Below are 11855 nucleotides of genomic sequence, written 5' to 3'. Positions count from 1 at the left end.
TGTTTATGGCTTTATCTTATGGAACTCAATATCCCCGTGCTGGGCAAACAGGTTTTGCAGCCCTTTGAGCTAAGATTTTAAAATTATTCACATAATGAAAACCTATACTTTGTTTCAGGCGAGTTTCCCATTCAAATGCATGTAACAGTGAGAAACGCATTGTCTTGGCGAAATAAAGCGTTTTTGTACAACTTCATATAAATCGCTGTAACTTTTGATAGAAGACTCAGACAAACATGTTTATGGCTTTATCTTATGGAACTCAATATCCCCGTGCTGGGCAAACAGAACAGGTTTTGCAGCCGTTTGAGCTAAGATTTTAAAATTATTCACATAATGAAAACCTATACTTTGTTTCAGGCGAGTTCCCCATTCAAATGCATGTAACAGTGAGAAACGCATTGTCTTGGCGAAATAAAGCGTTTTTGTACAACTTCATATAAATCGCTGTAACTTTTGATAGAAGACTCAGACAAACATGTTTATGGCTTTATCTTATAGAACTCAATATCCCCGTGCTGGGCAAACAGAACAGGTTTTGCAGCCGTTTGAGCTAAGATTTTAAAATTATTCACATAATGAAAACCTATACTTTGTTTCAGGCGAGTTCCCCATTCAAATGCATGTAACAGTGAGAAACGCATTGTCTTGGCGAAATAAAGCGTTTTTGTACAACTTCATATAAATCGCTGTAACTTTTGATAGAAGACTCAGACAAACATGTTTATGGCTTTATCTTATGGAACTCAATATCCCCGTGCTGGGCAAACAGGTTTTGCAGCCGTTTGAGCTAAGATTTTAAAATTATTCACATAATGAAAACCTATACTTTGTTTCAGGCGAGTTTCCCATTCAAATGCATGTAACAGTGAGAAACGCATTGTCTTGGCGAAATAAAGCGTTTTTGTACAACTTCATATAAATCGCTGTAACTTTTGATAGAAGACTCAGACAAACATGTTTATGGCTTTATCTTATGGAACTCAATATCCCCGTGCTGGGCAAACAGGTTTTGCAGCCGTTTGAGCTAAGATTTTAAAATTATTCACATAATGAAAACCTATACTTTGTTTCAGGCAAGTTTCCCATTCAAATGCATGTAACAGTGAGAAACGCATTGTCTTGGCGAAATAAAGCGTTTTTGTACAACTTCATATAAATCGCTGTAACTTTTGATAGAAGACTCAGACAAACATGTTTATGGCTTTATCTTATGGAACTCAATATCCCCGTGCTGGGCAAACAGAACAGGTTTTGCAGCCGTTTGAGCTAAGATTTTAAAATTATTCACATAATGAAAACCTATACTTTGTTTCAGGCGAGTTCCCCATTCAAATGCATGTAACAGTGAGAAACGCATTGTCTTGGCGAAATAAAGCGTTTTTGTACAACTTCATATAAATCGCTGTAACTTTTGATAGAAGACTCAGACAAACATGTTTATGGCTTTATCTTATGGAACTCAATATCCCCGTGCTGGGCAAACAGAACAGGTTTTGCAGCCCTTTGAGCTAAGATTTTAAAATTATTCACATAATGAAAACCTATACTTTGTTTCAGGCGAGTTTCCCATTCAAATGCATGTAACAGTGAGAAACGCATTGTCTTGGCGAAATAAAGCGTTTTTGTACAACTTCATATAAATCGCTGTAACTTTTGATAGAAGACTCAGACAAACATGTTTATGGCTTTATCTTATGGAACTCAATATCCCCATGCTGGGCAAACAGGTTTTGCAGCCGTTTGAGCTAAGATTTTAAAATTATTCACATAATGAAAACCTATACTTTGTTTCAGGCGAGTTTCCCATTCAAATGCATGTAACAGTGAGAAACACACTGTCTTGGCGAAATAAAGCGTTTTTGAACAACTTCATATAAATCACTGTAACTTTTGATAGAAGACTCAGACAAACATGTTTATGGCTTTATCTTATAGAACTCAATATCCCCGTGCTGGGCAAACAGGTTTTGCAGCCGTTTGAGCTAAGATTTTAAAATTATTCACATAATGAAAACCTATACTTTGTCTCGGGTGAGTTTCCCATTCAAATGCATGTAACAGTGAGAAACACACTGTCTTGGCGAAATAAAGCGTTTTCGTACAACTTCATATAAATCGCTGTAACTTTTGATAGAAGACTCAGACAAACATGTTTATGGCTTTATCTTATAGAACTCAATATCCCCGTGCTGGGCAAACAGAACAGGTTTTGCAGCCGTTTGAGCTAAGATTTTAAAATTATTCACATAATGAAAACCTATACTTTGTTTCAGGCGAGTTCCCCATTCAAATGCATGTAACAGTGAGAAACGCATTGTCTTGGCGAAATAAAGCGTTTTTGTACAACTTCATATAAATCGCTGTAACTTTTGATAGAAGACTCAGACAAACATGTTTATGGCTTTATCTTATAGAACTCAATATCCCCGTGCTGGGCAAACAGGTTTTGCAGCCGTTTGAGCTAAGATTTTAAAATTATTCACATAATGAAAACCTATACTTTGTCTCGGGTGAGTTTCCCATTCAAATGCATGTAACAGTGAGAAACACACTGTCTTGGCGAAATAAAGCGTTTTCGTACAACTTCATATAAATCGCTGTAACTTTTGATAGAAGACTCAGACAAACATGTTTATGGCTTTATCTTATAGAACTCAATATCCCCGTGCTGGGCAAACAGAACAGGTTTTGCAGCCGTTTGAGCTAAGATTTTAAAATTATTCACATAATGAAAACCTATACTTTGTTTCGGTCGAGTTCCCCATTCAAATGCATGTAACAGTGAGAAACGCATTGTCTTGGCGAAATAAAGCGTTTTTGTACAACTTCATATAAATCGCTGTAACTTTTGATAGAAGACTCAGACAAACATGTTTATGGCTTTATCTTATGGAACTCAATATCCCCGTGCTGGGCAAACAGGTTTTGCAGCCGTTTGAGCTAAGATTTTAAAATTATTCACATAATGAAAACCTATACTTTGTTTCAGGCGAGTTTCCCATTCAAATGCATGTAACAGTGAGAAACGCATTGTCTTGGCGAAATAAAGCGTTTTTGTACAACTTCATATAAATCGCTGTAACGTTTGATAGAAGACTCAGACAAACATGTTTATGGCTTTATCTTATAGAACTCAATATCCCCGTGCTGGGCAAACAGGTTTTGCAGCCCTTTGAGCTAAGATTTTAAATTATTCACATAATGAAAACCTATACTTTGTTTCAGGCGAGTTCCCCATTCAAATGCATGTAACAGTGAGAAACGCATTGTCTTGGCGAAATAAAGCGTTTTTGTACAACTTCATATAAATCGCTGTAACTTTTGATAGAAGACTCAGACAAACATGTTTATGGCTTTATCTTATGGAACTCAATATCCCCGTGCTGGGCAAACAGGTTTTGCAGCCGTTTGAGCTAAGATTTTAAAATTATTCACATAATGAAAACCTATACTTTGTTTCAGGCAAGTTTCCCATTCAAATGCATGTAACAGTGAGAAACGCATTGTCTTGGCGAAATAAAGCGTTTTTGTACAACTTCATATAAATCGCTGTAACTTTTGATAGAAGACTCAGACAAACATGTTTATGGCTTTATCTTATGGAACTCAATATCCCCGTGCTGGGCAAACAGGTTTTGCAGCCGTTTGAGCTAAGATTTTAAAATTATTCACATAATGAAAACCTATACTTTGTTTCAGGCAAGTTTCCCATTCAAATGCATGTAACAGTGAGAAACGCATTGTCTTGGCGAAATAAAGCGTTTTTGTACAACTTCATATAAATCGCTGTAACTTTTGATAGAAGACTCAGACAAACATGTTTATGGCTTTATCTTATGGAACTCAATATCCCCGTGCTGGGCAAACAGAACAGGTTTTGCAGCCGTTTGAGCTAAGATTTTAAAATTATTCACATAATGAAAACCTATACTTTGTTTCAGGCGAGTTCCCCATTCAAATGCATGTAACAGTGAGAAACGCATTGTCTTGGCGAAATAAAGCGTTTTTGTACAACTTCATATAAATCGCTGTAACTTTTGATAGAAGACTCAGACAAACATGTTTATGGCTTTATCTTATGGAACTCAATATCCCCGTGCTGGGCAAACAGAACAGGTTTTGCAGCCCTTTGAGCTAAGATTTTAAAATTATTCACATAATGAAAACCTATACTTTGTTTCAGGCGAGTTTCCCATTCAAATGCATGTAACAGTGAGAAACGCATTGTCTTGGCGAAATAAAGCGTTTTTGTACAACTTCATATAAATCGCTGTAACTTTTGATAGAAGACTCAGACAAACATGTTTATGGCTTTATCTTATGGAACTCAATATCCCCGTGCTGGGCAAACAGGTTTTGCAGCCCTTTGAGCTAAGATTTTAAAATTATTCACATAATGAAAACCTATACTTTGTTTCAGGCGAGTTTCCCATTCAAATGCATGTAACAGTGAGAAACACACTGTCTTGGCGAAATAAAGCGTTTTTGAACAACTTCATATAAATCGCTGTAACTTTTGATAGAAGACTCAGACAAACATGTTTATGGCTTTATCTTATAGAACTCAATATCCCCGTGCTGGGCAAACAGGTTTTGCAGCCGTTTGAGCTAAGATTTTAAAATTATTCACATAATGAAAACCTATACTTTGTCTCGGGTGAGTTTCCCATTCAAATGCATGTAGCAGTGAGAAACACACTGTCTTGGCGAAATAAAGCGTTTTCGTACAACTTCATATAAATCGCTGTAACTTTTGATATAAGACTCAGACAAACATGTTTATGGCTTTATCTTATAGAACTCAATATCCCCGTGCTGGGCAAACAGAACAGGTTTTGCAGCCGTTTGAGCTAAGATTTTAAAATTATTCACATAATGAAAACCTATACTTTGTTTCAGGCGAGTTTCCCATTCAAATGCATGTAACAGTGAGAAACGCATTGTCTTGGCGAAATAAAGCGTTTTTGAACAACTTCATATAAATCACTGTAACTTTTGATAGAAGACTCAGACAAACATGTTTATGGCTTTATCTTATAGAACTCAATATCCCCGTGCTGGGCAAACAGAACAGGTTTTGCAGCCGTTTGAGCTAAGATTTTAAAATTATTCACATAATGAAAACCTATACTTTGTTTCAGGCGAGTTCCCCATTCAAATGCATGTAACAGTGAGAAACGCATTGTCTTGGCGAAATAAAGCGTTTTTGTACAACTTCATATAAATCGCTGTAACTTTTGATAGAAGACTCAGACAAACATGTTTATGGCTTTATCTTATAGAACTCAATATCCCCGTGCTGGGCAAACAGGTTTTGCAGCCGTTTGAGCTAAGATTTTAAAATTATTCACATAATGAAAACCTATACTTTGTCTCGGGTGAGTTTCCCATTCAAATGCATGTAGCAGTGAGAAACACACTGTCTTGGCGAAATAAAGCGTTTTCGTACAACTTCATATAAATCGCTGTAACTTTTGATAGAAGACTCAGACAAACATGTTTATGGCTTTATCTTATAGAACTCAATATCCCCGTGCTGGGCAAACAGAACAGGTTTTGCAGCCGTTTGAGCTAAGATTTTAAAATTATTCACATAATGAAAACCTATACTTTGTTTCAGGCGAGTTCCCCATTCAAATGCATGTAACAGTGAGAAACGCATTGTCTTGGCGAAATAAAGCGTTTTTGTACAACTTCATATAAATCGCTGTAACTTTTGATAGAAGACTCAGACAAACATGTTTATGGCTTTATCTTATGGAACTCAATATCCCCGTGCTGGGCAAACAGGTTTTGCAGCCGTTTGAGCTAAGATTTTAAAATTATTCACATAATGAAAACCTATACTTTGTTTCAGGCGAGTTTCCCATTCAAATGCATGTAACAGTGAGAAACGCATTGTCTTGGCGAAATAAAGCGTTTTTGTACAACTTCATATAAATCGCTGTAACTTTTGATAGAAGACTCAGACAAACATGTTTATGGCTTTATCTTATGGAACTCAATATCCCCGTGCTGGGCAAACAGGTTTTGCAGCCCTTTGAGCTAAGATTTTAAAATTATTCACATAATGAAAACCTATACTTTGTTTCAGGCGAGTTCCCCATTCAAATGCATGTAACAGTGAGAAACGCATTGTCTTGGCGAAATAAAGCGTTTTTGTACAACTTCATATAAATCGCTGTAACTTTTGATAGAAGACTCAGACAAACATGTTTATGGCTTTATCTTATGGAACTCAATATCCCCGTGCTGGGCAAACAGGTTTTGCAGCCGTTTGAGCTAAGATTTTAAAATTATTCACATAATGAAAACCTATACTTTGTTTCAGGCGAGTTCCCCATTCAAATGCATGTAACAGTGAGAAACGCATTGTCTTGGCGAAATAAAGCGTTTTTGTACAACTTCATATAAATCGCTGTAACTTTTGATAGAAGACTCAGACAAACATGTTTATGGCTTTATCTTATAGAACTCAATATCCCCGTGCTGGGCAAACAGGTTTTGCAGCCGTTTGAGCTAAGATTTTAAAATTATTCACATAATGAAAACCTATACTTTGTCTCGGGTGAGTTTCCCATTCAAATGCATGTAGCAGTGAGAAACACACTATCTTGGCGAAATAAAGCGTTTTCGTACAACTTCATATAAATCGCTGTAACTTTTGATAGAAGACTCAGACAAACATGTTTATGGCTTTATCTTATAGAACTCAATATCCCCGTGCTGGGCAAACAGAACAGGTTTTGCAGCCGTTTGAGCTAAGATTTTAAAATTATTCACATAATGAAAACCTATACTTTGTTTCAGGCGAGTTCCCCATTCAAATGCATGTAACAGTGAGAAACGCATTGTCTTGGCGAAATAAAGCGTTTTTGTACAACTTCATATAAATCGCTGTAACTTTTGATAGAAGACTCAGACAAACATGTTTATGGCTTTATCTTATGGAACTCAATATCCCCGTGCTGGGCAAACAGGTTTTGCAGCCGTTTGACCTAAGATTTTAAAATTATTCACATAATGAAAACCTATACTTTGTTTCAGGCGAGTTCCCCATTCAAATGCATGTAACAGTGAGAAACGCATTGTCTTGGCGAAATAAAGCGTTTTTGTACAACTTCATATAAATCGCTGTAACTTTTGATAGAAGACTCAGACAAACATGTTTATGGCTTTATCTTATGGAACTCAATATCCCCGTGCTGGGCAAACAGGTTTTGCAGCCGTTTGAGCTAAGATTTTAAAATTATTCACATAATGAAAACCTATACTTTGTTTCAGGCGAGTTTCCCATTCAAATGCATGTAACAGTGAGAAACGCATTGTCTTGGCGAAATAAAGCGTTTTTGTACAACTTCATATAAATCGCTGTAACTTTTGATAGAAGACTCAGACAAACATGTTTATGGCTTTATCTTATGGAACTCAATATCCCCGTGCTGGGCAAACAGAACAGGTTTTGCAGCCGTTTGAGCTAAGATTTTAAAATTATTCACATAATGAAAACCTATACTTTGTTTCGGTCGAGTTCCCCATTCAAATGCATGTAACAGTGAGAAACGCATTGTCTTGGCGAAATAAAGCGTTTTTGTACAACTTCATATAAATCGCTGTAACTTTTGATAGAAGACTCAGACAAACATGTTTATGGCTTTATCTTATGGAACTCAATATCCCCGTGCTGGGCAAACAGGTTTTGCAGCCGTTTGAGCTAAGATTTTAAAATTATTCACATAATGAAAACCTATACTTTGTTTCAGGCGAGTTTCCCATTCAAATGCATGTAACAGTGAGAAACGCATTGTCTTGGCGAAATAAAGCGTTTTTGTACAACTTCATATAAATCGCTGTAACGTTTGATAGAAGACTCAGACAAACATGTTTATGGCTTTATCTTATAGAACTCAATATCCCCGTGCTGGGCAAACAGGTTTTGCAGCCCTTTGAGCTAAGATTTTAAATTATTCACATAATGAAAACCTATACTTTGTTTCAGGCGAGTTCCCCATTCAAATGCATGTAACAGTGAGAAACGCATTGTCTTGGCGAAATAAAGCGTTTTTGTACAACTTCATATAAATCGCTGTAACTTTTGATAGAAGACTCAGACAAACATGTTTATGGCTTTATCTTATGGAACTCAATATCCCCGTGCTGGGCAAACAGGTTTTGCAGCCGTTTGAGCTAAGATTTTAAAATTATTCACATAATGAAAACCTATACTTTGTTTCAGGCAAGTTTCCCATTCAAATGCATGTAACAGTGAGAAACGCATTGTCTTGGCGAAATAAAGCGTTTTTGTACAACTTCATATAAATCGCTGTAACTTTTGATAGAAGACTCAGACAAACATGTTTATGGCTTTATCTTATGGAACTCAATATCCCCGTGCTGGGCAAACAGGTTTTGCAGCCGTTTGAGCTAAGATTTTAAAATTATTCACATAATGAAAACCTATACTTTGTTTCAGGCAAGTTTCCCATTCAAATGCATGTAACAGTGAGAAACGCATTGTCTTGGCGAAATAAAGCGTTTTTGTACAACTTCATATAAATCGCTGTAACTTTTGATAGAAGACTCAGACAAACATGTTTATGGCTTTATCTTATGGAACTCAATATCCCCGTGCTGGGCAAACAGAACAGGTTTTGCAGCCGTTTGAGCTAAGATTTTAAAATTATTCACATAATGAAAACCTATACTTTGTTTCAGGCGAGTTCCCCATTCAAATGCATGTAACAGTGAGAAACGCATTGTCTTGGCGAAATAAAGCGTTTTTGTACAACTTCATATAAATCGCTGTAACTTTTGATAGAAGACTCAGACAAACATGTTTATGGCTTTATCTTATGGAACTCAATATCCCCGTGCTGGGCAAACAGAACAGGTTTTGCAGCCCTTTGAGCTAAGATTTTAAAATTATTCACATAATGAAAACCTATACTTTGTTTCAGGCGAGTTTCCCATTCAAATGCATGTAACAGTGAGAAACGCATTGTCTTGGCGAAATAAAGCGTTTTTGTACAACTTCATATAAATCGCTGTAACTTTTGATAGAAGACTCAGACAAACATGTTTATGGCTTTATCTTATGGAACTCAATATCCCCGTGCTGGGCAAACAGGTTTTGCAGCCCTTTGAGCTAAGATTTTAAAATTATTCACATAATGAAAACCTATACTTTGTTTCAGGCGAGTTTCCCATTCAAATGCATGTAACAGTGAGAAACACACTGTCTTGGCGAAATAAAGCGTTTTTGAACAACTTCATATAAATCGCTGTAACTTTTGATAGAAGACTCAGACAAACATGTTTATGGCTTTATCTTATAGAACTCAATATCCCCGTGCTGGGCAAACAGGTTTTGCAGCCGTTTGAGCTAAGATTTTAAAATTATTCACATAATGAAAACCTATACTTTGTCTCGGGTGAGTTTCCCATTCAAATGCATGTAGCAGTGAGAAACACACTGTCTTGGCGAAATAAAGCGTTTTCGTACAACTTCATATAAATCGCTGTAACTTTTGATATAAGACTCAGACAAACATGTTTATGGCTTTATCTTATAGAACTCAATATCCCCGTGCTGGGCAAACAGAACAGGTTTTGCAGCCGTTTGAGCTAAGATTTTAAAATTATTCACATAATGAAAACCTATACTTTGTTTCAGGCGAGTTTCCCATTCAAATGCATGTAACAGTGAGAAACGCATTGTCTTGGCGAAATAAAGCGTTTTTGAACAACTTCATATAAATCACTGTAACTTTTGATAGAAGACTCAGACAAACATGTTTATGGCTTTATCTTATAGAACTCAATATCCCCGTGCTGGGCAAACAGAACAGGTTTTGCAGCCGTTTGAGCTAAGATTTTAAAATTATTCACATAATGAAAACCTATACTTTGTTTCAGGCGAGTTCCCCATTCAAATGCATGTAACAGTGAGAAACGCATTGTCTTGGCGAAATAAAGCGTTTTTGTACAACTTCATATAAATCGCTGTAACTTTTGATAGAAGACTCAGACAAACATGTTTATGGCTTTATCTTATAGAACTCAATATCCCCGTGCTGGGCAAACAGGTTTTGCAGCCGTTTGAGCTAAGATTTTAAAATTATTCACATAATGAAAACCTATACTTTGTCTCGGGTGAGTTTCCCATTCAAATGCATGTAGCAGTGAGAAACACACTGTCTTGGCGAAATAAAGCGTTTTCGTACAACTTCATATAAATCGCTGTAACTTTTGATAGAAGACTCAGACAAACATGTTTATGGCTTTATCTTATAGAACTCAATATCCCCGTGCTGGGCAAACAGAACAGGTTTTGCAGCCGTTTGAGCTAAGATTTTAAAATTATTCACATAATGAAAACCTATACTTTGTTTCAGGCGAGTTCCCCATTCAAATGCATGTAACAGTGAGAAACGCATTGTCTTGGCGAAATAAAGCGTTTTTGTACAACTTCATATAAATCGCTGTAACTTTTGATAGAAGACTCAGACAAACATGTTTATGGCTTTATCTTATGGAACTCAATATCCCCGTGCTGGGCAAACAGGTTTTGCAGCCGTTTGAGCTAAGATTTTAAAATTATTCACATAATGAAAACCTATACTTTGTTTCAGGCGAGTTTCCCATTCAAATGCATGTAACAGTGAGAAACGCATTGTCTTGGCGAAATAAAGCGTTTTTGTACAACTTCATATAAATCGCTGTAACTTTTGATAGAAGACTCAGACAAACATGTTTATGGCTTTATCTTATGGAACTCAATATCCCCGTGCTGGGCAAACAGGTTTTGCAGCCCTTTGAGCTAAGATTTTAAAATTATTCACATAATGAAAACCTATACTTTGTTTCAGGCGAGTTCCCCATTCAAATGCATGTAACAGTGAGAAACGCATTGTCTTGGCGAAATAAAGCGTTTTTGTACAACTTCATATAAATCGCTGTAACTTTTGATAGAAGACTCAGACAAACATGTTTATGGCTTTATCTTATGGAACTCAATATCCCCGTGCTGGGCAAACAGGTTTTGCAGCCGTTTGAGCTAAGATTTTAAAATTATTCACATAATGAAAACCTATACTTTGTTTCAGGCGAGTTCCCCATTCAAATGCATGTAACAGTGAGAAACGCATTGTCTTGGCGAAATAAAGCGTTTTTGTACAACTTCATATAAATCGCTGTAACTTTTGATAGAAGACTCAGACAAACATGTTTATGGCTTTATCTTATAGAACTCAATATCCCCGTGCTGGGCAAACAGGTTTTGCAGCCGTTTGAGCTAAGATTTTAAAATTATTCACATAATGAAAACCTATACTTTGTCTCGGGTGAGTTTCCCATTCAAATGCATGTAGCAGTGAGAAACACACTATCTTGGCGAAATAAAGCGTTTTCGTACAACTTCATATAAATCGCTGTAACTTTTGATAGAAGACTCAGACAAACATGTTTATGGCTTTATCTTATAGAACTCAATATCCCCGTGCTGGGCAAACAGAACAGGTTTTGCAGCCGTTTGAGCTAAGATTTTAAAATTATTCACATAATGAAAACCTATACTTTGTTTCAGGCGAGTTCCCCATTCAAATGCATGTAACAGTGAGAAACGCATTGTCTTGGCGAAATAAAGCGTTTTTGTACAACTTCATATAAATCGCTGTAACTTTTGATAGAAGACTCAGACAAACATGTTTATGGCTTTATCTTATGGAACTCAATATCCCCGTGCTGGGCAAACAGGTTTTGCAGCCGTTTGACCTAAGATTTTAAAATTATTCACATAATGAAAACCTATACTTTGTTTCAGGCGAGTTCCCCATTCAAATGCATGTAACAGT

This window comes from Rhamphochromis longiceps, linkage group LG12, assembly GCF_057381845.1.
Source record: "Rhamphochromis longiceps isolate RC_006_pf linkage group LG12, R_longiceps_female_GT1.1, whole genome shotgun sequence".
In the NCBI taxonomy this organism is placed as follows: domain Eukaryota; kingdom Metazoa; phylum Chordata; class Actinopteri; order Cichliformes; family Cichlidae; genus Rhamphochromis; species Rhamphochromis longiceps.
Note: the sequence above shows the minus strand (reverse complement) of the source record.